The sequence below is a fragment of the Polypterus senegalus genome, chromosome 8 (genome assembly GCF_016835505.1).
Source record: "Polypterus senegalus isolate Bchr_013 chromosome 8, ASM1683550v1, whole genome shotgun sequence".
NCBI lineage: Eukaryota > Metazoa > Chordata > Cladistia > Polypteriformes > Polypteridae > Polypterus > Polypterus senegalus.
Window position 1 is genome coordinate 48,737,845 of NC_053161.1, and position 12,229 is coordinate 48,750,073.

The 12,229-nt window shown below is 37.2% G+C and overlaps 1 long non-coding RNA gene across 1 annotated transcript; it reads right to left on the reverse strand.

Annotated features, from left to right (window-relative positions):
• Positions 1–1,287: 1,287 nt before the first annotated feature.
• Positions 1,288–11,784, reverse strand: LOC120533600. Its single transcript, XR_005634565.1, has 3 exons — positions 11,668–11,784; positions 11,095–11,198; positions 1,288–1,916 (listed from the first exon to the last, which is right to left on the reverse strand). It is a non-coding gene; the product is annotated as an uncharacterized LOC120533600 (long non-coding RNA).
• Positions 11,785–12,229: the final 445 nt, after the last annotated feature.

Genomic DNA, 12,229 nt, shown 5'->3' on the forward strand with positions numbered 1-12,229 from the left:
TGGTTATTTTCCTTTTTTTTGGACCATTCCTGCATACTATAGAGATGTTTGTGCTTGAAAATCCTTGCAGATAAGCAGTTTTTGAAATCCTCAGATCAGCCCGTCTGGAACTATATATACACATACACACATACAAAGTAATGACACTGATGTTGTAACTATATTTTAATGAGGAAAATGTACATTTTGAGTCCTTTCCCCTTCAATATACTCTTTTCCAGCATCTACCCTCTGCTGATCCGAGGTAAGATGCTGTTTGCATGTCCACCAGCTGAGCACCAGCAATGGGAGAATTGAGGAGACAGAGATGAAGTTGTGCTGGGCTCACCTGACTGCACATTAAGGACCCAATGGCTGTGCTTTTCCTGTTTTTCATTTCTCGTTTTAAATCTGGATTTTAACCCATTGATGTCACTTTTGGATTTATTTATTTATTGACATTTAGAAGCACTACATGTTTTTGGGCACTTTGTACACTTTGATTCGAATTATTTTAGTAAAGGCACTTTTGCACTTTTTGCACCTATCCCTTGCATCGTGTTGTGCCCTCATCTGCCGGTTTGTCAGGTCATGCATATTGATGATGTCAGGTTCAAGAGTCTCCTAAAAAAAGAATGGAACCAACCCACACAGTCACAATGCTGAGCCATCAATTATTTTGAACAATTTCTTTTTGCGCATTCTGATCGTTTTTTGACTTACATGTTCCAGGATGTTCATCATCTTCCACATCCATTCAGCTTCCACAGAATCTTTTGTGCCACTCAAACACACATTCATTTAACATACATTCTTCTCAATTAGCATCTGAAACAATTTGGTTGCCGTTTTGTGCTTTCTCACCAAAGTTTTCAGTTGTTGCTCACTTCTCCAAAGCATATTAACTTCAAACAATGCACAACAGTAAACTAATAATACAATGCGATTGAAATTTGCAGGGCTCATCCAAGATCAATGTCACTCACCCACTTCAGGCCCACGTGATTTGACATGATCCACAGAAGCTCAGGCTCGTTAGTTAGCAGCCACACTTCATATATACTGTAAAATAAAGCAAAGAGTGCTGAAAAGTTGACTGGTATCCAAAGTGAGAAAATCCTGTTTATTGCTATTGATTTTAGAGAGGAAAAGAAGAAGCACATGATCACTACTACATTGCCTTTTTAACCTCGTAGCAGTCTTAGAATATCCTCTTCTGTTCCAGTCATCCACCAGTCACTGGTAGGTGATGCTGTCCTTTTAAATGTAGACAAATTTGGGAGTTGCCAAAAAGGTAGGTGGGGGGGTAGTTATGGTGGGGGGGTGTCAGTTTTCCTTCTTCTTATAGATCAGTGACATTAGAACTATAAAGGAAGCAGACATGTGCTGTTTTCTAGAACCAGCTCCTGCATTTGGGGTAGTCCCGATGGGCTCAGATAGATATTCCTAACACTGATAGTATATAACTTACATAATTAGGACATTACAAGAATTTCAATGAGAACAGGCGATTTAACCCAACATAATTTGCTAATCCTATTTGCCTAATTTCTGCAAAATAACTTGTAGCCAAGATTTGACATTCCCTAAAGTACTACTCTCTACCACACTACCTAACTAGCTTTAAAAATAATTAGCTGGAATTATCTCTTTTTCAGTATATACAATATCATAAAGAGAAAGGATTGGTACTCAAGCAGGGAAATCCCCATTTAATGCGATAATTTCAAAAAATGAAAAGTATAAAAAAGGAAAAAAATGCATTATTTCCACAAAACAGCAAACTGGCAACCTTTCGTGGTGCAATGAAGATTACCAGAAGATGTCTGACTCTCTCAAGCTGTTCTAGTCCATCGTTTTTATTCTGGCTAAGCAGAAGAAATGGAGCTGGAGGCAGGTGGAACTGAGATTTTTTTTCCAGTTGGTGTTCCTCCATTCTAGAGAGAAAAACAATGTAAATAAATGTTTTACTTCTTTAGTACACCCTGGGTAAAAGACTCACCAGTCCTAGATGCTATATTTCTTAAAATACTCCAGACACTTTTATTGAAATGGAAAAGCTAGACAAGTTTAATTCTCAGAAAATAGGGCTCAGTAGAATTCAATAATGCCATCCTCAAAATCACTGTCAGGGATCTCTATCAGCTGATTCCCAGCACAACTGGTTTTGTCATGAAATAGATAGCAAGATGAGACCTTCTCATGAAGATAACATAAAAAGGAGCATATGAAAACAAGACAGGGTGCCTCCTAAAGATTTTGTTTCTCTTGATAAGTTGGAGCACCAGAAATTTCTGGTTTTCGAGACAGAGTGCAAGCTAAATTCTAACCATAATTTTCCAAGCAAAATTGTAGGCAAATAAAAAGCTGAGAGCCAATAAAAGAAAACTTGTGGAAGATTGGCCTGAAGGATCATCTTATGTCCTACAAAAACATTCAGGCTGAATTTCAAAGAACTACAAAGAAGTATCTTTCATAATATGAAGTGCAGTTCAGATGCTAATGATGGCTGACAAATAAAGCATTTCAGGCCAGAAAAGTGGTGTATAATACCAGTGAGACTAATACAGTACATGAGAATATACATTTGGGAGTCTCTAGGGACCTGTCATCATGCTGCTTGGAGTGCTTGGCCTAATAAACACATTTTATACAACGTATATTAGCCATATTAGATACTGTACACATAGAATAATAATGCATAAATCCACATATATACTCAGAGCATTGTTTACATTGTATTTTAAGTGAGCCTCCAATAGCTCCTGCTCAGTCAGTCATAAAAACGCAAAGAAATGCTGTGGTTAAACACTTGTTACTGGTAAAAGGGAAAAAAATTAACCTGTGATTCAAATAGTAGGGGTAGCGAGATACACTTAAATCTGAAGGCATCTGTAAGGTTTATACATTTACTATGCATAGTGTATGGATTTCATGCTCTTTTCATATTTTTATTACTGTCATTATAATACAATTTTTGTGTTCACACTCTCTATCTGACCACAGTTTTTTGCACCCATTCTGTACAACAATATCAAATCTACTTTGTGTTAACAAATGTGAGAATAACTGTCAGTTTTATAGGAACATCCAGGAGGAAATTAATGGAGCGTTGCAAAGGTGACATTTACATGGCCCTAAACATTTGTCCTACACTAGTAAGAAAATGCTAAAGGTGCCATTCAAGCTTGACGGAACTTAACCCCAGACAAAGAAAAAGTAAACTACTGATCTTGCTTTGCCTGCTTAATTTTTTTAACATATTCTACAATTTAAAGGGGAAAAAACCAGGAAGGTGTTGTGGGATTGGTATTTTGAACTATTAATTCAAAGTGTAACATGCTGGTGCTTACTTTTATCAACAAAAGAGATATTTAACTTGTTCACTTGTTCTAACATTCTGCATCCAACAATACTGATTTATTTAATCGGTTGCTTGCTGGGTATATGTAATGCTTCACATACAATTCATCCATAAAGATTAGATTTGTGCATCTTGTAGTAATTGATGTATATATATTCCAATCTTATATCCATTCAGCGAATAAAAAGAAAAGAATGATAAATGCTTCTCTGCAGAAAATAGAACGTAAATTACATATTTTTATTTGTCTGATTTATTTACTTAAACTTAATAGTATATACTTTGATTATAATTTATGTATGAGTCATCAAGGGATTTTAATATGTATCATATGCTGATAATCTGTCCTTCAGTATAAAAAAATTCATATAAATTAAAAACATCAGTGAGGAAGCTAGCAGTTTATTTTGTTGTTCATTTCTCTCTGTCCTTTCAAAGTCAACATTGCATTACACGTAATGGAAGAGGTTACAGAATTTTGAACAGATAAATAACAGATATCTTCAAAACATGTTGAAGGAAATGAAGAAATAACCATTTTTAAAGAAAAGTAAAACCCTTCCATTCTGAATACATTGCTGACACTGGAAATGTGATTATTTTTTCAAATGTCACATGTAATCCTTATTGAAAATGGGACATTTAAATAACAGTTCTCACATAATATAATTACAGCTTTATTTTTAAGTTATAAGAACGCACTTTATAGAGAACCAGAGATTTCAATACGGCTTTCTTGCCCAATTGCATATCAATACTAAAACAAAAAACATCACAACTAAATTAATCAAGTATTATAAATAGCAAAGCAACCTCTGACACACCAGGTAAAATGGGCTGTGGAATCCAATTCCATTGGTCTGCCTCGTTTTATGGGCATGATGGGAACTTCCAAGCACAGTGTTTGTACACTGGCACCTATTATAACACAAGAACAGAAGCGCTGCTGAGGTTATAGCCAGTTAGTGAGCAAAGCAGAAAGAAAGTAGTGTGTAGCCTGAGCAAACTAAGAAAAGAAGTGTTAGAACTTTTTTGGACTCTGGACACAATATTGTAAATACAATAAGTAACAAATAGCATCAAAAATTTTCATTTTTTAGTGTCCGTGAGCTCTTGGTGCTTTAACAATTATAACCATTGATGGCTGGGCTGCTTTTTCCGCTTGCAGGTAGTTCTGCTGGTTCACACAGAAGTATGTTGATCCTCCATTTACTCTTTTCAAAACAAAGTTATGAAAGTTTTTGAAAAATTTCATATAAAACCGAAGTGGTTTTCTCTCTCTATTTATGACAGAATAACAATAGGGTGTCCTCTGACTAAGCTTCGAGGAGTGTCCAAGTACTTTAAATTTCTTTCAATAAATAATGTGAATCTATACTTAATGTAACTGCATTCAAATCCTCTGCATTGTGCTTATTTTAAAAGGCACTGGTGTTGTGTTTCAGGTAGCAGATTAAGAAAAATATTGTAACAATCCAAGAACAGCAGAGGTAGAACTGACACACATACACAAGCACCTGTTTAAAGGTCCGTGAAAGGACTATTCATTGTCCCTTTAAGAAAGGACCCTGATCAACCCACCAGTCTTTCTCTTCTTAAGGGATCTCTTTCCTCACGAGCCTTCATGCCACACCAACCATCTTCATTACTGTGTGACATGCCAAATTTTTCATTGCACCTCCTTTTTCTCGCACGCGACTCCATCCTCCTCCTAACAGTGTCTCACCTGCCTCTGTGGAGTTTCACCTGCTTGTTCTTTTACAGGTCAAGTTGCTAGACTGCCTTCCACTTTTAAGACCTCATTCCAAGATCCCTCATTCCTGGGGGAGGTACAAAATCTTCCAAACAAGCTGGTAAGCAAGTCTGGCATCTTGATGCTTTTTCCACTATAGGAAGAAAGATGTAGATTTGTAATAAGCCATAACCAAACATACTTGGCCACTGTTAGGGGGGTTATTCATGGTAGCTCATGTACCTGGGCTCAAAGTTGCAGTAGACTGTTGTGGATTTGTATCCCTGTTGGATGCAAACTCATGCTCAGTCATACCCCTGTAGGGTGCCTGTCGATCCTGTTGTAAAAAGACCTTCTGCCCCAAAGGAGGCAGCTGTACCCCGTAGACTACCTGCCCAACTCTGTCCACCACATGGCAGGGGTTCACCCAAGGACTGTGCAATTTTAAAAACCCATTTTTCTTTTGTTTTAGACACTACATCCAGACATGATCACCGGCTGAAAAAGAGTGACCCTGCACATGCAAGTCATACTGTCCCCCGTCCATTCGTACACCTGCTGTTGTAGAAGATATTAACGGAACAGATGGCCAGAAGCCCTAGGAAATCAGCACGTAAATTGGCACAACAAGTGAATGTTTTGCACAGGTCTTGTCAATTTGTGTTGCACTCACTACAAACAAAGCCATACAGATGGACTTGTGTTCAAGAACTGAAGGACGACAACAAGGAAAAACATTTACTTTATTGCACGTGTCTCCTTCAAACAATTGCAATTAGATTTATGTATTGCATATCTTTGGTTTCGTGCACAGGCTAAGAAACATACGTCGACATTGGAGTCGGAGATGGTTCAGTTTTCCGTGTGTCACCTAATACAAAGTTTGACATGTTGTAGTCTGGTACAAATAGTTCATGAACCAGACTCTCAGACTACAGGTCTAGTTTGTTAGAAAAATCCATCAAATCTTTGTTACTAATATTAAACGAAACTATCTCAGACTGCTAAGATTTTTCTATTGAAAATGTTATTCTATGTAAAAAACTAGGGCATTTCTTTTTATTTTTATTTAGGCAGAGTACTAATAAGTGTGTTTTCTTGAGATCATTCTTATTCTAGAAATTCGTTCTCCATTAACATGAGCTGAAATGGTTTCTTTAATAAGGGAGATAAATACTAACACCAAAAAACTATGGTCATTCACAACAAGGCAATTTATTGTTACCGGTCAACCCTCCCTGCATACCTTTGCAGTGTTAGAGGAAAAGTCACACAGATATGAGAAGAAAGTGCTAGCTCCACATAGCAGAGAAGTGAAGATTAGATTAGCTTTTAGACAATTAAATCTAAAGTGTAATTATGTGCATGCAGGACTCATGATTTGATGAAACACCATAGAATCAGAGATGGAAATCATCTTGTTAGCATGTCCCTTTCTACAATTTTGTAAATATTACCTACCAAGGTTACTCTGCTATAATTAATAGCTGTCATTAAAGGATTGAGACCCCCAGGACAGGTAAATTCTAAATGGTTTAAGGAAGTACATCAGTTAGCTAACTCTCAAAGGAGAACAAAGGATTAATCATTTTATTTTGTTACTCCACACTTAAAAACAAGAATTCAGTCTGTATGATTAAAATTAAACTATATTTTCTGAATTTGAACTGTCACATTTAGAAAAATTATACTTAGAAAAGCTACAAAAATAGTTGAATGTTAAATACAGAGATAACAGCAAAAAGCAAACAACTATCAGTATTTTAGGAAATTCCAAATTGTAAATCGTAATCATATTTTTGTAAGTGGTATGGGGTGTAGAGTGTCTACCTTTTTCACGTTGGATCTCTTTTGGGTGTGGTCCTAATTGAAAAATGTGCATTAATTTATTTGGCAAGTGAAAATTAGCCTAGTATGAGTGAATTTGATTTTGCACAGTAGTGTGCAGTGTTATTCGCAGGCTCCCTGTCTAGGCATAGCTCTTGCTTTGCATTGTGAACTGTTGGCATAGGCTCTAGCTCCCACTAGCCATCAACCAGATAAGTCACTTGGAAATTATTACATGGATATCCTTGCAAACAGTAATTATACACAAGGTATCCTGAAATCCTGTTTCAGGTCAGTCCTACATATTAATGCTATTTTAGGATCGTTCACATTTTTCATATGATATAATAGTTCATTGCAATATCAATAGCATTGTTGGATACAAAGCCTTGCTAGTTGTTCATTTCTACCTTGCCTATAAATACCAATGTTGCCAGTATTCAAAACAGACAAGAGCTGACAAGATAGATGTACTTCAGGAGTCAGGACCAATGTTTTCTAAGTAAACACTACGTATGGATGTGATAGTCCACTCCAGTAAATACAATATACTATTAAGGTTATGATTTCTTTGCTTTCAACTATATTACACTAAAGTTCGAAATCTTATCAAGAATTAAGAGTAATTATTAAGTTAGCCTCATCTTAAATACTGCCAGGCATGGGTGAAATGAGGCAGACATGGTCAGACATGCTAAGTACTATACTCTGTACACATGACTTCTAATTATGCATTTTGACTAAAAAAAGGCTTAATCATTAATAGGGATGTTAAGACTCCGGACATTTGGTAAATGTTTAGCATAAAGAATCAGAAATATGTAAATGTATACAGAATTTTGAGCTTAATGTCAAATTACAGCAGGTTAAAACTTGCAGATTTTAATTTTCAGCATGGGTTTGAGTATTACATTGAAAAGTGGAGGCAGCTTGGTGGTGCAGAAGTAGTGCTGCTGTCTCACAGTAAGGATATTGGGGTTTGTGTCCTGGGTCCTACCTGCATTTGCATGTTTACCCTGTGTCTGTATGGGTTTCCTCTGGGTGCTCCTGTTTTCTCCCACAGCCCAAAGACATGCCGGTTAAGTGGATTGGCAATATTAGATTCACACTAGTTTGAGGTTGGGGTGTGTGTGTGCGTGGGATTGTGAGTGTTCACCCTGTGATGGATTGGCTCCCCATCCAGAGTTTGTTCCTACCTTGTGGCCTATGCTAGCTAGGTTAGGTTCCAGCACCTCCATTTACACAATGTGAGATGCTAAACGTAACCTGTGAAACAAAACTAGTAGCTTAATATACCGTAGCGACCCCAGGGTCTGGACTTGAGAGGGACACACTCCTCACATGGCCAAGGCATGTCTGATGAGGTGGAAATACCTAGAGAAGCCAGCCATAAAAATAACCTTGTGGGCTGGGTGTACAGTCAGCACTTAGAGAGTTATTTCAATCTCACCTCCTGACTGCAAAAGCCCATCTGCCCAGATGCGCAGCCTTGGATGTGGACCCTGGCCTTGGGTCAGCACCAGAGATGGGGCATAGTGTGTCATACGGATTTCCTCTGACCCTGAGTGAACAGAGTGAGGTGGAGCTGGGTGACGTTTATGAGCGGACAAAGGGAGAAAGCAGCTGAGAGCTCATGTTACAGCAGAACATCTACTGGTGTTGAAGATACCTTTTTAAGGCCGCCAGCAATCAATGTGAAGAGAGGCATTCCATTTCTCAGTCTCTCGCACTCCAAAATTGTTACACTTAATTTAATTGAAGGAGAAACAGAATGGGAAAAACACCAGCCGAAGGACCCTGAATCGTGAAAGGAGCCAAGCTGATTAGACTTACATGCATGCGTGATTAGGGGAGAGTCATTAGGCTCGACGTCACATGGAAAGCCAAGAGAGGGGGAACTGGAACAGGGCACTAATGCTTTTCTCTCCTTCTGTCCGCAGAAAAACGTCAGAATAAAAAGAGTGTCTACCTGACATAACGCTCCAATCCACCACCATCCCGACAATAATAAGAAGACTCCTCTTCCAGTTCTGAGAAAATACCTCACTTCCGGTCCCCTTCTGATGTCCTCAGTTCTGTCCCTCTGCTACTAACGTCATCTCAGGCTACTACTACCTTCTATTACACCCGATGTTTTTAATTATACTTCCCGAATAGCCTCCATATAAGTCGGAGCATTTTTTTTTGTTTGCCGTCAAATGTTTGAGTTGGTTTATGACCATTTGACTGTACTGGAACCTGTAACCAGTATACCAGTGTATAGAGGCTCCCCAACACTTAACCTGCGTCTCTGTGCATTTTACATATCATATCACCTATCAAAAATGGGAGGTAATAGCACCTAAGGAGAGCGCTGTGAAGGGACTCTGGGACAATTTGGCTATCTGCAATGGAGTGCTGCAGAAGCAGAGGCATGACTAAGTAAGAAACTGTATTGTGCTTCGCCAGCCACTTTGATTTGTATAATAATATATTTGCCAAGCACAAGATGACATAAAGAAGTTTAGAAAAAGATCATGTTTTTTACATAAGTCACATTAAGTCTCTCCTCCATTGTATGTTACTTTCTTCACCAAATCATTTTTATGAATTCTTATTGATAACAATGTAACATTTCAAGGAATTAAAATTTTGAACACCACATGCATGTGGAGTTAGTGTATTTGAGGAAAAAGGCATACCCTACCAAAATTGTAGAGTAATAAAGTGTGACAGCAATGGGCAGACACTCTACCATTAGCCCTTCCCTTTGGAAACCTTGGGCTCCCAGCTCCTCTCATTTGTCTCTGTTGCTATGCTACTCTTAATATGCGTTAGTCAAATGATGGCGGGCCAGGAAAAAGGAAGGTTACAACTGGTGGCTTTGCTAAGTCACTGTGATCTCATGCCCTTGCAATAGCTGCCATCCAGGACCACCATGTGCATTGTAAAATCTCTTTTGAGTTTAGCACTTTTTGACCTTTCTTTATTTTTAGTTCATACATACTGCTTTTTAGCAAAAAGCTCTGCAGCATATTTATATGCTGACTACTGAATATATTCAGAACAACTATAACTGGAAAGAAAAAAAGATACATGGCAATCTATATAAAAGCTAATTTTAACATCATTTAAGTAAATGTGATACAAATTCTTAATTTTATGGTGAATGTCCTGTCAAAAAAAAAAAAAAACTAGCATCAATAAGACTGCTAGCAGGCTTTTCTAAAACTTTTAGCCAGGGTTTCTTTGTTCGTCCCCCATGCATTTAGTTTTCAGGAGTATGCAGAGTACATAAATGCATCTTGGATAATGGGGACATCAGATAAAAGATCTATTAGCAATCACTATGGCATGTTCAACAACAACAACAACATTTATTTATATAGCACATTTTCATACAAATAATGTAGCTCAAAGTGCTTTCAGTGGTATCAGTAGTGCAGCTGTTTACTAAAGACATCAGAAGTCCTGTCCCTTAGACACACAACTTTTTTTTTATATTGTGATGCTGTAACTGGGAATAATGAGGGATGATGAGTGACACAAATGACTTACTAAAAGCAAAATTGAGTTATTGCCCTACTAAATGTGTGATTGTGGCTAAGCAATTATGTGTAAAAAGCATGCTGATAAGAACTCCAATAATTCTATCCTAATATTTTGGTCATCTTCAGGGTTAACTGCAAAGCTAATTTATCACTAATAAAATGTGACAGAAGCTGAGTCAAGGAAAGCCTCCACAAAATTACACTCATTATTTACAATCAATGAAATGAGTAAAATGTACTTTAAAGTGTCTATAGTAAACTGTAGGATTGATTTGTTAAGTGGAAGAATTTTCCTTGGAAGTTAGGATAGTTGCACTGCTTATTCACAGAACTGAAACAATTAAAATGTGCCATACTTAAAAACATTATATTGTATTTAACAGTGGCAGAACATGCTCCAGTTCTTGATACCACATATCTCAGGGATTCTAGCAATCAGATTCAGAGCCCACTATAACGTCTTACCCCCTCGAGGCTGTCACCTACATCACTAATAAGCACTTTGTCTTTAAAATTGCCTCCAATAGACCCTCATTTAACACATAAATAAAAGTGGCATTTTGATAATGTTTTGATGGTCAAAAATTTAAATTATGGCAAATACAATAGTCGCAAATAGGGAAACTGCCCTCAGAAAAATTGAAAATATGGCAGGTTCCTACCATTTTCTCGAGAGAAAAGATTATGTCAACTTTGTACGGGAACTCCTCAAATGAACAGGACAGTTGTCTTTCACACACCACTGGTGCTCAGTCCCCAGGTCTGACTATTAACAGAAACACAATAAAATAAATTTTAGTTTCAGCTTTAGTATACTGTTCTTCACAGAGTGAAGACTCAGAGAGCCTATATACATAGACAACTGTAATATGATGATAATTACGTGCCAAACCTTACAACATTTTCATACATAAGCACACAAAACAGTGACTAAATATGACAAAATTGTGCAAAACTTAAGTCTAATGGATAAAAAAATAAGACTTGGCCATGTGACAACAGAAGAGAACAAACAAGCAAGTAAACAAAAAAAATCCTTTTGCGCGGCTCTATAGTTCTCCATAAAGGGCAAAATAACAGTTTAGATGACATGGAGACTCTGGCCATCCACACCCCTAAAGAATTCTACAATAGTATGAATAGGTCATTAATGTCAAACATAGAGAAAATTCTTACTAATAAACTTGCAACACATTAAATCTTGTGTAACATGGTTAGTAGTAGAAAAGGATTACCTTGAAAAGTCAGTCTTCCTTGTATGAAAGAACTAAATAAACTAACTAAAAGCAATAAATGTTCAGTCAGTAAGAAATGAGTTTGATTTTATATTCAGATGCAGCTGGCATTGCATCTGGAACCTTCTGCACCCAGCTGGTTTAATTAAAAACACTGAAGGCAAGTTGTCTTAAGTTATATTACAATTGCAATTGGTGTAGAAGGCTTTGATATAGCGATATCAACTTATCAGGAAGTATAATTATTGTTGCAAGAAACTGTAAAGGAGTTTACTTCCTCTCTGAGACCATTAAACTCAGCCTGCATGCTCTAATTCATTTTAACCAAATTTGATTTCCCTGGAGAGCACATTGCAATGGTGAATTTTCTATCAGGAGTCAGTAGGCACAACATTAATTGCTGTAGGCTCTGCTATCTAGCTTCAGGTTTGTGATCAGAAAGTGATAAGGAGACTTTATAAGGGTATGTAGTCAGCCTGTGTTAGTTCCATTTTTTAACCTTAAAGAGGGCAAAAAACTCTGTCAACAAAATCGGTCTGAATTTATAATGATTACTCCAGTG